The sequence below is a fragment of the Leopardus geoffroyi genome, chromosome B1 (genome assembly GCF_018350155.1).
Source record: "Leopardus geoffroyi isolate Oge1 chromosome B1, O.geoffroyi_Oge1_pat1.0, whole genome shotgun sequence".
Taxonomy (NCBI): domain Eukaryota; kingdom Metazoa; phylum Chordata; class Mammalia; order Carnivora; family Felidae; genus Leopardus; species Leopardus geoffroyi.
Window position 1 is genome coordinate 140,872,937 of NC_059327.1, and position 21,497 is coordinate 140,894,433.

General features: G+C 36.7%; 1 long non-coding RNA gene across 1 annotated transcript; it reads left to right on the forward strand.

Moving 5' to 3' along the window:
- Positions 1-2,690: 2,690 nt before the first annotated feature.
- LOC123583314 lies at positions 2,691-3,939 on the forward strand. The gene is made up of 2 exons (XR_006704829.1): positions 2,691-2,814; positions 3,110-3,939. It is a non-coding gene; the product is annotated as an uncharacterized LOC123583314 (long non-coding RNA).
- Positions 3,940-21,497: the final 17,558 nt, after the last annotated feature.

Sequence of the window (21,497 nt, forward strand, 5' to 3'; positions counted from 1 at the left end):
AATACATTCCCTGTTTACCCTGCCAAATGATAGCAGAAGAAAGCTTTAACCCCATGCTTTTGGGGAAAAAAATTAGACAATCACCAATATTACCACTTCAACTCCAATTTTATGGCAAAGACACCATGCTATCCAATCTCTGGCACTCTTCCGCAGCTTTTCATCCAGAGTTTGATAGGCAGTAGCTTTCCACTGCTTTCCAAGTGAGCCTGGGGAGGCCAGTTCACCAGGGCTCCCTGCAGTTCTAACAGAACATGGACAAGTTGATCTGCATCCCAATGCCTGCCATTGGGGCTATATGAAAATGCAGCCTCACTAATAGAAGCACAATATGCAAGATGCCAGTGCATCTCTGTGATTTACAATATGTCTAATGTGCAAGCCCAATGAAGAGGTTTGTTGTCTACCATAAAACCAGATGGATGTAAGCAGTGATTAGAAGCAATTAACTCTGTTCAGCACTAAATAACTTTCCATCATTAATGTACATTTTTCCACCTCATTAGAGGTACGGAGGAGAGCAAGAGGTAAGGAGTACTCAATTTGAATTTCAGATATGCATATGTTTAGAGGAAAAAAACCCCACAAATTTGCAGGGAAAACAGAATACATGTTAATAGAAGCCTTGTTGTGAAGCCATTTTGGTCCACTGATACTGGCATGGGCATATTCTCAATTTCAGCAGCCATCCACCAAGCCTCAGGTGAATAGGAAACATATGAAGTTAAAGTCTAGTAAGAAACACAAGAAGGTATCACAAACTAATAATAATAGACACAGATTTTCTTCTGTTTTGCTTTGAATTAATAATAGTATGCTTTCAATGATTGGTAATGTCATTTAAGAGGATAAAGATAGAAAATATCATATTTATTTTCTATTTTAAAAAATGTTTATTTTTGAGAGAGAGAGAGGGAGAGAGCATGAGTGGAAGAGGGGCAGAGAGAGAGAGGGGGACAGAGGATCTGAAGAAGGCTCTAGGCTGACAGCAGTGAGCCCAATGTGGGGCTTGAACTCACAAACTGTGAGATCATGACCTAAGTTGAAGTTGGATGCTCAACCAACTGGGCCACCCAAGTGCTTCTCATATTTATTTTCTTTTTTCTTTTTTTTTTTTTTTTAATTTTTTTTTCAACGTTTATTTATTTTTGGGACAGAGAGAGAGCATGAACGGGGGAGGGTCAGAGAGAGAGGGAGACACAGAATCGGAAACAGGCTCCAGGCTCTGAGCCACCAGCCCAGAGCCCGACGCGGGGCTCGAACTCACGGACCGCGAGATCGTGACCTGGCTGAAGTCGGACGCCCAACCGACTGCGCCACCCAGGCGCCCCTCTCATATTTATTTTCTAAGATATATTTAAAGAACTTCAGCTTGAGGCATCAAAAAAGTCACTGAATCCTTCTACACAGATATCAGGAATGTACAATGCCATTTCAGTTATTTGATAAATTTACCTAATAGAAGTTTTGCTAATTGATACAATTAATTACAAAATAAACTATACCCCCCCCCAAAAAAGACTTTCAAAATTCACTAACTTCTTAAAGAAATATAGGAAAAATTCTAGGTCACATGCTTATAATGTAAAATTAAATGAATAAAGGAGATACACAATGATTGCAAATATATAAAATATTCAGGAAAAATAGTGGAAATAAATAAACCAAAAGAGTATTAATGACTATTCTAGATAATAACATTCTGGATGATTTTTCCCTTTATTATTCTGATTCATATTTCCCAACTTTTCTGTAATGTACAATTATTTGTGCATTTATCTCTTACCTTGCTCCTCAGAGGATTTGGAATAGTTTAAAAAGCGAAAATAATCGAGTTAATAGGTGTTTTGTGTGTATAAATAAATATATAGTACTAGTAAAGCAGAGTAGTTAAGAACATGTGATTCACGTATATTTCCCTTTGATGACTATGAATGGATAATACTTATTGTTTATCAGAGTCTGTGATTTCATTTTCTTAAAATGTATTTTTTAAAGGATACTAATAGCTATGGTGTATGAAACTTGTTCTTTGCCAGGTATCAGTCTAATTTCCACCTATGGATTCATTTAACCCTGACTCAATAATCCTATGAAACAAGGACTGTTATTATAAATAATCCCATAGTTATAAATAATGATGGTTAATTTAAAGCTACTGATGATTTATCAATCAGATTGCAAAATTTCTGAAAATGTAACAATCAACTCACAATACAATCAACAATACAATACAATACAACAATCAACTCACAAGCCAATACAAGCCAGCTCCAGCACAACACTATTTATTAAGGGCCTAACTGCATGTTTTGCAGAGGTGGGCACACAATGAATAAGCAGAAACATCAACAGCTCTGTTTCTAAAATGATGCCATCAATATGTATGTTGTGGTAGACAGTGTTGCCAATATCTACCCCTATGTTCTCCCATTTCTCCCTCCTAAAAGAACTTGATTTTGCATGTTGTCTGTTCCTTCTCCTACTCTAAAGGGAGCATTCTGATGCATCTACACGGAGAAGAGCTCAGCCTTTGCCTGATGCTATTATTAGTCAAAAGATAGGCATGTGACTTACACTGGCCTAAACAGACTAAAGAGAAGAATATAGATTCCATCCTTTGAGAAGCACATTTCGAATGTTCTATTGTTTGTGAACAGAGAAGCATGGGATGACTTCAATGGCTAAAGCAAGCCATCTTGAAATCAGGAGTGACCAGATACAGAATGAAGCTGAGGCCGAGGGAGGCAAAGACAAACAAGACAGTAGGAGTCCATAACACCTCTGAGCCACTCGTATACTACATCATCTCATGTGAGATTATCAATGCTATCATTTTCTAAGCAGGTGCAGTTGGAGCTTTCTTTTAAGCTTGGAGGACAAAAGCATCTCAACTGATACTGCCTTTAACTTAGAGATGATACAGCAAACTGTATGATATACCTAGTTATGAACTCAAGCCAGGCTTACACCTATCTGTATATCAGTCCTTAAAGCTTGCTATAAAATTTACATTTTCTGGTTTGAGTGCCGAAGTGTCTTGTTAGGAGAATATTAAATGAGGTAGAGGTGGATGAAAAACAGTATTCTCTTCCTTCTCACAACCAAGGAGAGGCACCGAGAGAAGAATGAATGTGAAAATACCTTTAAAGGAGGAAAACAATTGTAAGGAATGGTGAGAAGCTACTTTTTTCCCAAGGAATACTGCCTGTGAAGACAAGCAATTGGAACTGGATGGAGTGAGTTACCACAAGCACATCAAAACTAACAAGTACAGAAATGAGGGATAAAAGGAGTTATACACACTGACTCTTACCTAATTTAAAACCAACACGACATAGAAAATAAACAGCTGGATCTTGTTTGGAAAGATAAGCAGATAAATGCCCCCGTTTTCCATATGATATCTTAGCATGTAAGCTATAAAATATTCAACTATGTTGAAAACATTCAACTAAATCAGAGTTTAACTATGACTTTTCATTTTATGACTGTGGTACATAAAATAAAACCATATAAAAATCTAACCCCAAACCTTGCTTTCCTTATCATGATATGCATACAACGAAACTTCAAATATCAATTTTAGGAAAAAAGGGCTTTTGCAAATCTGAATTTACAAATAATTTCAAAATGGAAGTCAGATCAAATTACAGCCCCAAATCACTAGATTAGCATGGATCATTAGTATCCAAAAGAAAGCTAAATCTACCACAAATCACATCTACCAATCACTTTTACCATCTACATCTCTGACCCATAGCCAGCCTGTGAATATTTTCAGCACTGAATAACTGAGCTCCAAAGCTCTAACTTCATTCATACTCCTATCTGTCCCACAGATATAGTGGACCCTTTAACAACATGGGTTTGAACTGTGGGTTGACTTGCATGTGTTTTGTTTTGTTTTTTCCAATAAATACAGTACAGATAAATACATTTTCTCTTCCTTATGATTTTCTTAACAATATTTTTTCTTTAGCTTACCTTAAGAATACAGTATATTGGGGCGCCTGGGTGGCTCATCAGTTGAGCGTCAGACTCAACTGATTTCACGGTCACGATTTCATGGTTCGTGGGTTCGAGCCTCGCATCGGGCTCTGTGCTGACAGCTCAGAGCTTGGAGCCTGTTTCGGATCCTGTGTCTCCCTCTCTCTCTGCCCCTTCCCCACTCACACTCTGTCTCTTGCTCTCACAAAACAAATAAAACATTAAAAAATGTTTTAAAAAAAGAATACAGTATAGAATACATATAACATACAAAATATGTGTTAATATACTGCATATGTCGGGGCACCTGGGTGGCTCAGTCGGTTAAGCACCCAACTCTTGATTTCTGCTCAGGTCATGATCTTGTGGTTTTTGAGTTTGAGTCCCACATCAGGCTCTGCGCTGACAGCATGGAGCCTCTTGGGATTCTCTCTCCCTTTGTCTCTGCTCCTCCCCAGCACACACATGTGTGCTCTCTCTCTCTTTCACTCTCCCAGAAATAAACTTTATTAAAAAAAATAGACTGCATATGTTACCAGCATAGGAAGCAAGGCTTCCAGTCACCATTAGGCTAGTGGTAGTTAAGTTTTTGAAGAGTCGAAAGTTAGACACAAATTTTCAACTGCGTGAGGGGTTAACACCCCTAAACCCTGCATTGTTCAAGGTTCAACTGTACAGCGGTCTGTCTCTCTGTGCTTTTGACAGTTGCTGAAATTAATTTGTTACCTTGATAGCCCCATCCAATACCTCTGTAATTGTGATAATAATTGACTAGTATACTTTTTTAAATTCCCTGGAATCAATGTATAAGGGAGTGTCTAGTTTATGTGTAGAGTACCATATATAGTATAATAAAGAATGAAGGAAATGATATACAATGTGGTCTCTGTTCCAAAAAGCTTACAATTTAATTGTGAAGATAAGGTTAAGATTTCTGGACAAAATCAAACATTACAAGATGCTATATGAATTGTTATATTCAAGAAAGACAGAAATTCCTTATCTACCCAGAATTCTGTCTATAATCTGCTTTACCTCTTGTAATTTAGGAAGCAAGCACAAAAAGCTTTTATCATGTACATTTCAAGGCCTTTATAGGAAGGAAAGCCTTGAGCCTTCACTTGGAGATTATTTCCTATTTTTACAATATCCTAACAAACTAGCCTACATAATTCAAGCGGACAACTGATTTAAAAGTTACAAAATAGACCTTGAGAGAAATAATGGCCCAGAGCAAAAAGAAGAAAAACTTTAGTAACAGGGCAATAATCCTACAAATCTCACTGGCCCCTAAGAGCACTATGCTTTACTAATAAAAATTATTGTTCATAATGATGACCCTGAATCATCAAGAAAGTGTGAAATTAGAATAATCTGCTTAAGATGGCAAGGAGGCATATATAATTAGCTTTGAAAATGTTTCATTCAAAATAGGTACGTTGCAGTGTTTATGAAAGGGGATCTGCTATCCAGAATTTCTTATGCTCCCAGGGTAGAGATTTAGCTGTACATTTTTGTTCTAGAATATTCCAGGAAGACACCTGGCATTGGCAGCCTTTTTAAGCTTAAGAGAATAGCTCTCATGAGTAAAAAGAAAAAAAAAAGTTGACATTTCTTTCCAGAATATTTTCCAAGATGAAGTATTTATAAACTCAAGCCTTGGGGAAGTTTACCAAGTGGTGAAAAGAAGACGGTCAATTCTAGACCCATTGAAATGAAGAGCATTCCAAGGAATTTTACCTTGCTGCTTCTGTTTTTCTGCAAAGTGAGCCATTCAGGCATTGCATCTTCTGAAATTTCCTCGCCTCTTTCAGGGAAGCATATTGGGGCAGAGCTTGCCAGCTGTCTGCTCCCTTTGCCTTCTGCTGCCATTATCCTGAGGTACCGCCCCACCTTCTGGCCCTCCAGCTTGTGGGGGGTGGGGAACAGGGAGGAGAACAGAACTCTTCCTGCCTCTGATATGCGTAACACAATGAAAAGAGCAGAAGGATATATATCTATACATATATTTGTCTCTCTCTACATATAGACATACATAGACTGATGATGTGAGTGTGTGCATGTATATGCTTGTGAATCCACATGCCCAGTGCCAGAATATCTCTATATGTATATATACACAGTATATATTCCATATGCTCTTTCTTTCTGCAGCACACATATGCAGCTGGGAATAACTACTGTGAAAAAAAAATTACATACTTACCAAAGACAAATTATCAAGCAGAATTAAGAATATATGGAATTTAGCTATTATAAATTCTTCTCATCTGCTGCTTGTCTTTATTATAACATGCCCCCCCCAAATGCCCATACACCTTAAGAAAATATCTAGCATTTCATATTTCATGAATATAAAAAGACCTCCTTTTTCTAAATCTCATGTTTTATGCCGCTCAGCCAGCATCACTGAGCTGGCTCTGGACTGACAACTAATGTAGTCAAAAGGCTTAAAGAAGCCCAATCGACACTCAGTGCTTACAAGATGGTTGTGTAGGTGCTGGAATGAGCAAAAAAGCACGTAGTGTGAGCAGGTCAACAGATGAGAAGATTGAGTAATAGACAAATGTATGTAATGAATAGTATGTGCATGTCACTACACAAAGGCTCCTGGCACCTATTATGTCACTAAATCCTCAGAATGTCCCTGTGTGCTTGGTACCATTACTCTGTCCATTTTATAGATGAGTAAAGCGGGGCTTAGAGAGGTTCAACAACTGATCCCGGGGGCCAGCATCTGCCCAGATGTGTGTCTCCACAGCCCGTCTTTTTAGCTACCACTTTAGACTGCCTCTTGCTCAGGGTAAATTAAAACACCCCACATATATAAAAGCATATATTACTCATACAGAAATAGAAAAGCTTATGATACTAGTCTGGGTAGTGCAAGTTAAACTTTCCTTTTAGATTCTTTTATATCATCCCGTTATTGTAAGCAGTTAAATGCACTGTCTGACCAATCAAGGTAATCTAAACTGGGTTACTGTAACTTCAGTTACAATAAATCAGATGTAAAAGTTTAATTTTGAAAATAATTCCAATAATTCCAATGTAAATTTAAAAGAGCATTAAAATAGCAAAAATACCTATTTTCTCCCTACTGATGTATTTACTTTTACTGAAATTTATGGGGACAATGGTGGTTTAGGGGCTCAGAAAGACACAATAAGGCAGATTCCTTCCCAGTGCTTATGTTGTTCTCCCAGGGGATTTAGATTGGGTATTCAACAGATGTATCAACCATTTTTGGCTGCTACAATACACCAAATATGCCTTTAGCAGCCTGAAAATGCAGGTGATTAAGCATGCGGAGGCCAAGTGACAAATGGCAGCTATCCTAACCACATCTCCATGAAGACTTCTTGTTTAGGAATTTATAAGAAAGTAATCACTTAGTAAGATCTATCGCCCACTTCAAGAGCTTCAATTATTCATCTCACTAACACATTGAGTTCAATTCTCTTCAGTGTCTAAATTGCTTCCTGATATTAATTTAAGGGTTTGGGGAGGGATCCTAACTCATTTAGATCACTTGGTTCTGTTAAGACTTGTACAATATATTTCAGGAAAAGAGTCCATTCAGGCAACATTAAAAAAAAAAAAAATGTTCAGCCCACAAACTTCTCACCAGCTTGTTCATCTACAAATTTCAGGAAGTAAGGCATATAGCAACTTAGTACATAATTCCTACAATTAAATGAAATACAGCATTGTCAAGAAAAATTTATGCCACCCTGAAAATTATGTTCCAGAAGTGAAGGACAGTTTTGCAGCAGTTATACAGGTATTTTGTTAGGGTTGTTGACAATTTACTAATCCCTAGATTTGGGGGGCCTTTTATTGTTTCTGTTAAAATCCAAATTTTTAGTTTTATGTATGATTCCTTCATTTTTTAAAGCTTACAATCTAGAAGGAATTCCGATAGAGAGGTATTGTCCCATATAGTCAAAATACTCTGACATGTGAAATATATATAATTCTATGCAGATGTGATGATTAGTTATAAAATATTAAGTTTTAGAACCTGTGTATAGTAAATTAGGAACAAAACTGAGTTAAAAAAATAGTCTAGAATTACTTCCTGGGCTTAACCTCTCTCTCTCTCTCTCTCTCTCTCTCTCTTTCTTTATGAAGGCAGAGTGACTGTCTATTCAAGAACTAGCTTGGTTTAGAGGCTTTATTTTATAAGTAAGCTAAAAACAATAATGAAAATCATATACACCTGTTTCAGTCAAAAATGGAAAACAGCTATACTTGAAATCATAGAATATTTCTTTCACAGAAAATACAATTTTGAAATCTCAACTAATCATACCATTTTATAACTAACATTTATTACTTACTATGTTTTACCCCAGCAGCTAAGTCCTCTGGTAGGTTCTCGATGTATTATCACACTTAATTCTTACAACAATCCTATGTAAGAGCTGATATTATACTATTTTTTTAGATGAGAAAACTGCGGCATAGAGATTTTTAAATGCCTTTCTGGGAATGTCTTAGTAAGAGACCAAATGAGAATAAGGACCAAAATGTCTAATTGCAAAACTAAGGCTTTGTTCACTTTGATATCTGCCACTTCGGTCCGATTCTTACTGGAAGTCAAGTTTCATGAAATTTATTTGTTGAAGATTGAAGGTCAGGAAGTTCTAATATTTCTTTAAATATTTTTAGTTCAAACTTGATCAGAATGCCATGCTTAAAAGCCCTAATTTTACCTTTGTATGGTTGTTTGAAAAAGAATTGTGCTTCAGTGTTAGACATTGACCTATACTGAGGATCATTATTAGAAGTATATAAGATCCATAATTGTATTATATAAAGGTTGTTGAAGATATCACTATCCCCACCAAAAGAGAATCTTTTTTTTAAATTAAAAACAATGTTTTTTATCTTTACAAAACAATATTAGTCTTTGTAGAAAAAATAGAAGACAGTATAAAAAATGAAGAAAATTGTTTAAAACACTCATAACCCCCACTACCTAGTGGTCACTAATGATAACTCTTTTGAAGATTTTTTATTTTTTTAAAGTAATCTCTACACCCAACACGGGGCTTGAACTCAGAACCCTGAGATCAAGAGTTCCATGCTCTACTGACTGAGCTAGCCAGGTACCCCTATTAAGCATAATCTTTGGAGTGTAACTTTCTCGGCCAATTTCCTATGTTAATATATTAAGGAATGTGTTGGATGTATTAATTTGCTCGGGTTGACGTAATAAAATGCCACATACGAGGGGGCTTAAACAATAGAAATTTATTTTCTCACAGTTCTGGAGGCTGGAAGTCCAAGATCAAGGTGTCAGGAGGGTTGGTTTTGGTGAGGACAATCTTACTGTCTTGCAGATGACTGCCTTCTTGCTGTGTCCTCATATGGCCTTTCCTCTGTGTGCACTTGGTGGGTGAAGGGTGAGAAGGCTGTGCGTGGGGGCACACACATCTCTGGAATCTCTTTCTCTTATAAACACATCAGTCCTATCAGATTAGGGCCCAACCTTATGAACTCATTTAACCTTAACTACCTCCTTAAAGGCCCCCCTCAAATTTAGTCACATTGCAGATTAGGGCTTCAATATATAAATTTTGGGAGGGAGGGATACAGTTCAGTCCATAACATTATGTGTAGAATAATACATTATATATTACTCTGTAGCCCAATTTTTCTCGAACCAGTATATTGTGAACATCTTGCCATACCAAGAAGTACTTATCTATAGTTTCACTGTTATTCTGATAAATGAGATGGCCCATAATTTATGAAAATAAAATCTTAATTGTTGAGTCTTGAGAATATTTTAATTTTCCTTGATGGAGCCCTGTGTTGGGCTCCACACTGAGCCTCTGAGCATGGGGCCGGCTTGGGATTCTCTCTCTCTCCCTCCTCATTCCCTGACCCTCCCCTCTTTCTTTCTCTCAAAATAAATATTTAAAAAATAATGACAATAAAGTGAAAATACTTTTTAGTAATATGTATTTCTTCTTTTGAGGATGGCCTGTTCATGTCCTTTATCTCTTTTTCTATTACAGGATTAATCATTTTGTCATAATATACTTGAGAACTGTTAACTTTTTGGGTGTCACATCTATTTTATTATTTTCCCAATTTATTTTCTTTTAATTTTACACATATATTCTGGTATTTTAAATATTTAGGTCACAATATCAGAAAAAGCATACTCTCCAGGACAATAGTGTGTTTTTGTCTTATGGGCACTGTGCATTATTTAATTAATTTTGTTTCATTCTTTCCTCTGACCACAAATAAGTTTAAGAAAAAATTTATAATCTACCCTTAACAACTACAGAATCTGTGAAGTGTGTGCACTTCTGTAGGATTATACAGTCCTCCAGTATTTTCTTATATTTATTACCATTCATCAAAGTTTCCTTAAATATTTATGATACTATAACAGTGCGTGCATGTGTGTGTGTGTGTGTGTGTGTGTGTGTGTGTGTTGCAAGATGACTCAAATGACCTCAAGGTTTAGAATACACCTATTTGACTATTTTGAGTCAAATATTCATCATTCGATCAAATCTAATACATGACAGGAAATCAACTTCAGTTGTAAACATTTCCTTTTCTTTTTTGAGACTTGGATATTTTTCCACAGTTTCTAAACTGGTTTAAAGATAATTCTGAAAGTAAAGCTCTAAAACTGTGAGTGCTAAATAACACCATTCAAATAGTTAGAAACTCCAGGAAAAAAAAAAAAAACGATAGATACAATTTAAAAAATATTTGTTTAAAATTACTATAGATCAACAAATAAAATTTGTCTTGAAGTACATACATGCAATGATTTCAACATCCCTACTTTCCACACACATGAAAAGTTCACTGAAGTTGAATAGAGACGTTCTTAGTTGATTAATAAAAGACTACATTAAATAACACACCATATGATTGTATGGTTCTAAGAAAAACTTAAACAGCTATAGAAACCACTTAGCGTGCAACACTACAATAAAGATATATGGTGACATATACATAAACTTCTAGAATTCTAAATAAATAATAAATGTTCCTACACATTAATAAGCAGGTTCAATTGTTTACTAGTTCACAGCTTAATCCTGTATGCTTTTTGTTAACACGATGGCCAATAAAATGACTTTTGAAAGATGAAATTTCATTTTACATTCACATAAAGCCAGAAACCTAAAGTCCAGTTCAGGAAAACATTATAGAGCTCAGGGAAGAGTAAACACTGCCTACACATCACAGGATTCACCTGTTTGAAATGTAACGAAACAAAGGTATTAGAAAGGATACCACACGCTGACATTATTGCTTTGATTGCCTCACAATAGTGCTCATTGGGAAACATCTCTAAACAATAATCAGTTGAAAGTGGTTTAAATATTTATCATTTATTCTATGTCTATAAATTTCAGCCTAAATCTAGGAGTGATGTTTTAGAGAACTGAAGGCTAAAATGGAATATTTACATGGAATAGTTGAGGAGGGGAGATGGGGAGGATTTAAAACACAAAAGCCAATGAAAGGAGAAAAAAAAAACCCAAACTAAATAGAATCATCTATAGATTCAATCACATAAAGATTAAAAAGTTCTAAACACTAAAAGCAATAAAAAGTATCAAAATAAAAGTGAAAAAAATACTTCCACATATATAACAGGCAAAAGATTATTTATTACCTGTAATATAGCAAGAGCTCTAACCAGTGTAAAAAATTGGTATCCTAGTAGAAAAAAGCAAAAGACAAAATCTGATGATTCATGGAGAAAGAAAAATAAATATGAGCACAGCAAATGATGATAATTAAAGTAATTGTAAATTAAAACAAGATTCCATATTTTATTTGTCAGTACTCCATATTGTTAAAGAAAGTATTGGGGCGCCTGGGTGGCGCAGTCGGTTAAGCGTCCGACTTCAGCCAGGTCACGATCCCGCGGTCCGTGAGTTCGAGTGGAGCCTGTTTCTGATTCTGTGTCTCCCTCTCTCTCTGCCCCTCCCCCGTTCATGCTCTGTCTCTCTCTGTCCCAAAAATAAATAAACGTTGAAAAAAAAAATTAAAAACAAAAAAAAAAGAAAGTATTGAAATCAGCCATCTCATTCACTTCTGGTAAATTTGATGCTTCTATAAAGCAATTTTGCTACATGTAAGTGTTTTGCTATATGTAAACACTGTAAATGTTTAATGGGTCAATAAATTAAAGATGAGCCATGCATTATATTTTAAAACCATTAAAAAATCTTATTTTCAAGATACACCATAAAACTTCCAAAAGATTTCATGGAAAATCTTAAGAAAAAAAAACAGGATATGAAATTCTACGTATGCTCTGAAGCCAATTTGTAAAAAATAAAACAAAATAAAATATTTTTAAGTTATAATTTTTAAAAGATTTTTTTAAATGTTTCTTCATTTTTCAGAGAGAGAGAGAGAGAGAGAGAGAGAATGAGCAGGGGAGGAGCAGAGAGAGAGGGAGACACAGAATCTGAAACAGGCTCCAGGCTCTGAGCTGTCAGCAAGACAGAGCTCCACGTGGGGCTTGAACTCACAAACCACGAGATAATGACCTGAGCTGAAGTCAGACGTTTTAATGGACTGAGCCACACAGGCACCCCTAAATTTTTTTTAACGTTTATTTATTTTTGAGAGAGGGAGAGGCAGAGAGAGAGGGAGACAGAGAATCCCAAGCAGGTTCCACACTGTCAGTGCAGAACAAAATATGGGGTTTGAACTCAGAAACCACGAGATCATGACCTGAGCCAAAATAAAAAGATGGATTTTATTTTTTTTTATTTTTTTAAACGTTTATTTATTTTTGAGACAGAGAGAGACAGAGCATGAACGGGGGTCAGAGATAGAGAGGGAGACACAGAATCGGAAACAGGCTCCAGGCTCCAAGCTGTCAGCACAGAGCCTGACTCGGGGCTTGAACTCACGAACCACGAGATCATGACCTGAGCCAAAGTCGGACGCTTAACCAACCGAGCCACCCAGGCGCCCCAAAAGTTGGATTTTAAACAACTGAGTCGGCCAGGCAACCACCCCCCCCACCAAAAAAGTTATAAATTTAATATAAAATTGTATACACATACATGCAAATATATTTATTATACATAGCTTATTATACATCTATTTTCATGAATTTTTGATTTGGGACTTTGACTTCCTGAAAGCAACCAAGTACAGTGGAAAACAACTTTGTCATGAACTAATAAGAAAATGGAAGCACCCACACCAATGAAAAACAAGGATTTCACAGTGAGTTGCATGGATAAAAGGTTTGCAAAAGATCAAGAGTCTGACTGGAAGAACAAGAGGAATCAATGATAAGAAACTCAATTCAAGGAAAAACCATTTTTATACTTTTTTGAGTTGCTTCCGGTGATACGGTCTCTATGAATTTCATGCACTTTCTCACAAGAAACTTTTCATTTCTCCTGTGGCTCCTATATAGAGAACGACTTCCCTAAATATTCTCCTAATGTCTACTCTCCTAAATAACTCCTACTTATCATTTAGGTCTTTAATGTTACTTCCTTCTGGAAGCCAAAAATCTGACTGGAACAAGTCTAGTCTCCAGTTTATACAATATCTTCACACTTTTATACAGTCTTATTGTTCTTATCACAAATGTAATTAAATAATTAAATGGATGATTAGTTGCTTAATGCCTTCTTCCTTCTTGCCCAGAACATAAGTTCTATGGAAGCAGGGACCAACTCCATTCTGTTCACTAATGTGTCCTTAAGGCCCAGCAAATACAGTAATAGGTAGCATATTACTGTATCCCAGGTACCCTTCTAAGCTCTTTAGGTATAGTAACTTGGTTATTCTTCACAGCAATCCTATAAGGAAGATACTAAAATGATCCTCATGGCCAAGGTCATACAACTATAGTGAGTGATGAGACCAGGATTCAAACTCAGGCAGCCTGGCATCTTAAACCACAACCCAAGCCTCCTTGTTATAGGTACCCCCATGAATATTTGAATGACTATTTGGAGAAATGAATGAGGAAATACATTAGCAATAAAATGTGTATTTGCTTTGAATTAAGCACCAGCAGGGACATGTCTTGTAACAGCTGTAGCTCATCATTTCATGGTCACCTGATCATAATAGATGCATAGGACTCCAATCCTATAATGGAAATACCAAGAACAAAGCTCCATAGACACCCTCATTAGAAATTCAATTATAATGATTTCTTTAGGATAATAGACTATTTGAGCCTTTTGATTTCAACGACAGGAATCTGAAATTAAAATATTTGGAGTAAAGGCGTAAACAGTTTTATGATACATATATGCAACCACTCTAATTACAACAACTGACCAACCACAAAGCTGTCCCTTTTTTTTTACATGCTCTTATTTCCTGTTGAAATCAGCTTTGAAAGGGGGTCTGTAATTGCAAACAAGTTGTGCAGAATAAACAAGCCATTATTGTAATGAGGATGATTCTTGCCGAGGATTATTTTTAAAAGCCAAATTATAGACTCCCAGTCTAAATTGTATCTGGTTTTTTATCACTTGCTTTCAAATTTGGTACTTATTTGCATTTTGCCTGACCTGCTAGTTAGAGCACAAGTTCACAGAGCCCCTTCTGAAGCTATAATGAGCTTAGGTAATAACCACCATATAATTGTGTTCAACTGCATACAAGTGTTTACTTTTTACTACTGTGCGTCTGCCTCCAAGATTTTTGAGATGTAATTATGCATTGCAAAATTTGCATGTTGCCAACCTTGCTTGGACTATTTTTGCTATGTTTCACATTTAAACTGCTTAAGTGCATAAGTGGAGGTATAAAACAGCCAGGTTTTCCAGACTAGAAAATTACTGTTGCTTAAATGGCAGAATTTCTGCTCTGTGGTTTCCTATTTCCATGCCTTGCCTCAGCTACATATCTTTTTAACCATCTGTTTCTTTCTGGCGACCAGTGACAGGGAGGCAAGCAACTGTATCTGCATTACTATGTAGTTTGACATCTGGTATCTAAATCCAACCATAGTTTTTATTTGTGAATTGTTTAAATATAAGATCATATTAGTTACACTTGCAGATCCCTCTGCATTAACATCTTCAACTCTGCTTATGTTAGAATTGCATGTCATTTCCCATAAAGAGCACGTATGTTTTCCTGCAGGTTGCACAGAATTTGAGTATGTGAATGTGAAATTTTTTAAGTAGCAAAAATATATTACACATGAATTAAAATTGTAAATTTCAGATATGATAGAGGGACGTTCAACAGACATTACAATATGCACATGCTTTTAAGTATTCCCAAGACTGCTCTTAAATGGATCCCAAAACTCTGTTGAAATAATAGTCATGACCATCTACGTGTCTTGCTGGACAAAAATACTACTGATGAAGGATCATTTGATAAGCTATGCTATTCTTCCTAGAAGGGGAGGACTCTGCACTTTCTTGTTTTCCCCTTGGGGAGTGTGCCTTTGGGAAATGGCTAACTAGGGTTCCGGTGTAGCAGGAAGCCCCAGAGCTTAGTAGAAACCAAAACAATGAAGACAATAAACAATGGCTGTGGTCCCAGTAGTACCACTCATGACATAGTTTACAAATAATAGTCATAATCTTCTCATAGCCCTTTAATTCTTCTTACTGGCTATTGACTTCCCTGCTTATTTGAGATCACTTGACAATTCAAGTGAGCCTAGAGCAATTTAGCTGGAAATAATAATTCTGCACTAAAAATACCCTCAGAAAAAGAGGCATGATTTTGGTAGTATTGTCCAGGGCACAAGAAAAGAGACAGCGAAACAACCTCCACCCCCTTAAAGATGGCACAGACTCTACCTGGATCAAAGGGAGCCCCTTAAAACTAGTCCATTTCCATTTCTTGCTCCTCTGCTCTCTTACTCTCTTAAAGAGGTATACCATAATCTTGTGGTTATCATCACAGAAAGCAGATATGATATTTGTTTAACAAACCACCTGAGAAGTATTACTTTGCAGGCTCTATGGAAAAATTATTTAAAGAGCAAAACCAAAGTAAACCAGAGGCAAACATACCAGCTTTTTCAGCTGAAACTCTAAATTCCCATTAAATTCGCTTAAAAGTATTGAAATTACCATGCATAATCCTTCCTATCCACCCACCTACACCCTTTATCAGCCTACAGGAATTATATTTATCTTTTATGACTCAGCTCAAATGTCACTTCATCTGTGAAGTCCTCTTTGACTTGCCCAGAGTTAGGCGCTTTGATACAGCTTTCTTTTGTACTCTGAGATCATACTGAATTAGACCTACACTATACTGCACATTCCTCTATTCTTTAGATCAGTGTATTTAGATTGTTTGCTTACACAACAGTACTAGTCAACTACTGCCATAACAAGGCAATATAAGAAACTCAGTAATACCAGTGGCATAGAACAAGCAGCATTTAGTTTTACTCCCAGGTCTGTGGGTCAGGTCGGTACTCTGTTCTGCATGTTTCATGTGTTGTTCAAGCTAAGTGGCAAAAGACAAGGAGAAGCTCTTCTTAAAGAAACAGAATGACAAAGGCATATAAGCAGAATTATGGGCCGCCTTGTAAGCCTTGGATCAAAACCGGGACACTGTCACTTCTGCCCATATATCATTGGCCAAAGCAAATCAGATGACCAAGTCTAAAGTGAAAGGATAAAGGGGCGCCTGGGTGGCTCAGTCTGTTGAGCGTCCGACTTTGGCTCAGGTCATGATCTCATGGTCAGTGGGTTGGAGTCCCACATCGGGCTCTGTGCTGACAGCTCAGAGCCTGGAACCTGCTTGCTTCAGATTCTCTCTCTCTCTCTCTCTCTCTCTCTCTCTCTCTTCTCCCTCTCAAAAATAAATAAACATTGAAAAAAATAAATAAATAAATAAATAAATAAATAAATAAATAAATAAAGTGAAAGGATAAAAAGTACACTGCATCCATAATGAAGTCATAGTACAGATATGGATACAGGGAGGGAGGGAAAAACATTAGGGCTAATAATTCAATCTACTTCCATTCCAGTACAGCAATATCACACATTTACTGGTGGTTTGTTGGATGAATAGATAAAACCAAAAATCTTCAAGATAAATCCAAAGTTGTAAAAATAGAATATACCTTCTTAAAAAAATATATATCCTGGTGTTTAAACTTCTCTATGCTAAGCCTTGAGTTATCCATTTTACCTTATTGGAATTAAATGCCTTTATTAGTTTCCTGTTGTTGCTGTAATCGACTAGTACAAATTTAGTGGCTTAAAACAACACAAATATATGCTCTTACAGTTGTGGAGATTGGAAGTCCGAAATGGACCTCCCTGGGCTAGAGTCAAAGTGTCGGCAAGACTACATTCCTTTTGGAGACTCTGGGGAAAAATTCATTTCCCTGCCTTTTGAGCTTCTAAAGGTTGTCCATATTCTTTGCTTCATGGCCCCCTTCCAGCTCCAAAGCCAGTGAATGCCAGTCAGGTCTTTTCTCCTGTCACATCACTCTTCCACCTTCCTCTTCCACTTTTAAAGACCCTTATGATTACATAGGGCACAGCCAGATAAACCAAGATAATCTCCCTATTTTAAATTCAGCTAATTAGCAACCTTAATTCCATTGACAACCTTAAATTTTCTGCCATATAACCTAATATATTCACAAATTCTATGGAGTAGAATGCAAACATCTCAAGGTAGAGGGAGGGGGGAGGTTAGAAACAGTTTTTCTGTGTACCACATGGCTATAACGTATATGATGGAAAAAGCACAGATCCAGGAAATAGTTGGTTTGAGTCTTAGAACTAACCAGAAGTAGTAAATTGGACAGTCCCTTTAAGTTTCAGTCATTTCTGGTGAAATGGAAAGTTGTCCTAGCTGATCTCTAAGGCTCCTTCCAACTCAAATTCCCTTGATTTTATGAATATAGTACATCCAATTAAACCTTAGTATGAGAAGAGATTAAAGCCTAATTCATCATCATAAAAAGAATGAGGTAAAAGCTTACATGTGTTATGGGAACACAGAGGAGGGTCATTAATAATTCTCTCTAGGTGGCTACAGAGGCTTCATGGAGGAGATGAGATCTAGGCTTACATGCCTCTGGGGTGTAAGGACAAAAGCATTCTGGTCATGGGAACCAATGCAAAGGGCAGAGGGACTGAAAGGGCATCGGTTATGTAAGGGCATCAGCCATGCAGAGTAGAGAGAAATTCTGCGTGGACAGACCATTAGATGTAGGAGAAGATGCTGGAAGTATAGAGTAAAACCAAATTGTGATGCCTTCTATGGGCAAAGGAGACACACTATTTCTTTTTATTATTATTAGGCAAAGGAATGACATAATAGGCTTTGTATGTTTTATAAAGATAATGCAGGAATAGTGAAAGAAGTTCTTTTTACTGCGTTAGTCTCTTTAACATTCTAGGTGGTCGTGCTTCCTTGAAATAGCTTACCAAGTATCATAAAATTGTTTTCTTAAAGATCTAAAAGGTCAAAAAAAAGAATATAGTTTTTTTGAATCTAAGCTTATTATTATCTTTGTAAAAATATCCATTTATTTAGAATAAAAAGATATTTCAAACTTACTTTTTAAAATAGAAGTATCAACTGAGTAAGGTCATCCATATAAGTAAATTTTAGAGAATTAAATAAACTCTGAACCCCAAATTACATTCATCCTCACTCTAAGTGACCACCTGCTATATTTATCCATCTCTTACTGTCAAGTCTTTCTGGAGAGTTCAATCACATAGGTGTTGGTCTACTCTCTGGTATAAGCAGGATCCAAAGCTCCGGGGTATTAATTGTCAAATAATACTATCTCGTCTTATCAGAAACACAAGGGAGCATGTTATTCCAATTGAATCCCTCACTATTCTGTACTAAGGATGCATTCAGATAAGAGAGGGTTCTTGTTGGGGTGAGAGCCTCTCCCACCTGACAGCAGGGTGGAGCACGCAGTCACTCAGGGCATCCTCGACACAACTGTCTGGATTCAAACTTGACTCCACCACTTATTTGTGCAACATTGAACAATTTACTGCACTACTCTACATCTTAGTTTCTCCATCTATAATATATAGATGGATAAAAATAATACATACCTCACAAGGGTGTTATAAGCATCAGAGGAGTTAATATCTATAACGTGCTTAGAAGATAGGTCTCATAGAAGTGTTTATAAAATAAACACCCCAGGGGTGCCTGGGTGGCTCAGCCGGTTGAGCATCCGACTTCGGCTCAGGTCATGATCTCACAGTTCGTGAGTTTGAACCCCGCATCAGGCTCTGTGCTGACAGCTTGGAGCCTGCAGCCTGCTTTGGATTCTGGGTCTCCCTCTCTCTCTGCTCCTCCCCCACTCATGCTCTGTCTCTCTCTCTCCTTCAAAAATAAATAAAAACATTTTAAAAAATTTAAAATAAACACCCCAGGGGCACCTAGGTGTCTCAGGCTATTAAGCCTCAGACTCCTGATATTGACTCAGGTCCTGATCTTGCGGTTGTGAGAGCAAGCCCAGCATCAGGCCATGTGCTGACAGCGCTTAGGATTTCCTCTCCCCCTCCCTCTCTCTTAAAAAATAAAAAACAAACAAACTTTAAAAATAAAATAATATAAAATAAAATAAAATAAAATAAAATAAAATAAAATAAAATAAAATAAAAAAACACCCCAGACTGCTAGGCATGTGAGAAAGATCAACCTTATACTTGCTTATGCCCCTAGAGTAGGATTTTCTGATCCTTACAGGACAACATAACCCTATTTGATACATGCACCACCTAAAGCCTTCCAAAACCTGGCCCTTTACTTCCTTTCTAAATTCACTCCTCTTCTGTCCCTCCACTCCATCTGCCCTACTTTGCCCCTCCCTAAGTTTCCAGAGTCATCGCATTAAATCTTCCATTCATCCTTAAAAGTAACCCACACTGGACCTTCAACATTACATCATGCAGAATGACTTTATTACCTTTCTTTATATGTATGTTCCTTTTACTAAAGTGAAAACAGTTCTTCCAGGGAAATAAATGGTTGTGTTTTTTTTGTTGTTGTTGTTGTTTGGTTTTTGTTTTTTGTTTTTTTACCAGCTTATCTTCAGTGTCTGGCACAGCAACCGTAGCAGCATGATTAAATTATCAGGAAATGTTAAACGAATAAAGGAATCACTATTCTGATTCTTGCCATCAGGTCATTAAGATAAGTTATTAAGTTATTAACAGTTTAATCTGTGCTTTTATTATTTTTTAAATGTTTATTTATTTTTGAGAGAGAGAGAGAGAGAGAGAGAGAGACAGTGAGCAGGGGAGGGACAGGGAGAGAGGGACAGAGGATCTGAAGCAGGCTCTGCACTGTCAGCACAGAGCCTGATGCAGGGCTCCAACTCACGAACCATGAGATCATGACCTGAGCTGAAGTTAGAAGCTTAACCGACTGAGTCTCCCAGGTTGGGCACCCAGGTGCCCAACAGTTTAATCTATGCTTTTAGAGTAAAACATTTAAAGAAAGCACAGTGTGGTGAATGTTCTAAATTGTAACACCCCATTTGTTATCAGATATTTTATTCTTATATTTGAAAGTCTCTTCAAATGGTGGTTGTTGTTTTTTTTTAATTTCACATATTAGGCCAAATAGAAATGAGATGTTCACTCTAAAATACTTTTACAAAATCTTTTTTGTAAAAGCAATCCAAGAAGAGTAAGAACTTTTTTCCTTATAAACACATTATTGTTTTTTAGTTTTGCAATTCACAGAGGAATAACTTTCATGTTTCTATTATGTTTGAATCTGAATTTTCTCCCAAATTATAAAATACTAATATCAACATAAAAAATGATAAATGCTTTACTTTATGTTTAAATATGTTTATTAAATACTTTACGTGCTTCATGTATAACTGTCTTTTTGCTACCCAATGTCAGTTACAGCACCCATCTCAATTGAAACCTTTTATAATTCTCTGCAAGGGTTCTATACTTTTCTCTTTCCAATTATTGCTACCTCTATTGCTGTCAATGACTCCTATATCAACTACCACTCCTCTCTCAACTCATGAAGTTCTTACTCTATTGATTATTTTTTGTCTCTTCTGTATCTTCAGACTTATCCTTTCCATTAACTCCTGCCTCTCAAAAAATTTTGTCTTAGTTTGGGATCCTCAGAAGCAGACCCTTAGAGAAGGGGTCAAGTATAAGCATTTTATTTGGAAGGCAATGCCACGAAACAGGGAGGGTAATGACAAAGCAGATCACAACTGGTCTTCCAGCTTCTGGTCTTGACCCCCTCTCATCCATTCTACTTACTACTACCAGAATAATCTTTCTAAAATGTTTAATCATCTCTTGCTTAAAATCTTCCATGTTTGTTATCATTTTCCAGGTATCAGCCAAGCTGTTATGAATGACCCTCTCCATCCTGCATCTACCTGTCTTTCCAAGCTATTTCCAAAAATAGCTTCCTGCTCTTTTTTCATCAAGCTCTGTAGAAGCTCCCTAATAAGCCACATCCAAACCAAACCCATTGCACTGTCATTGTTTGCAGGTGTATCTTACCTG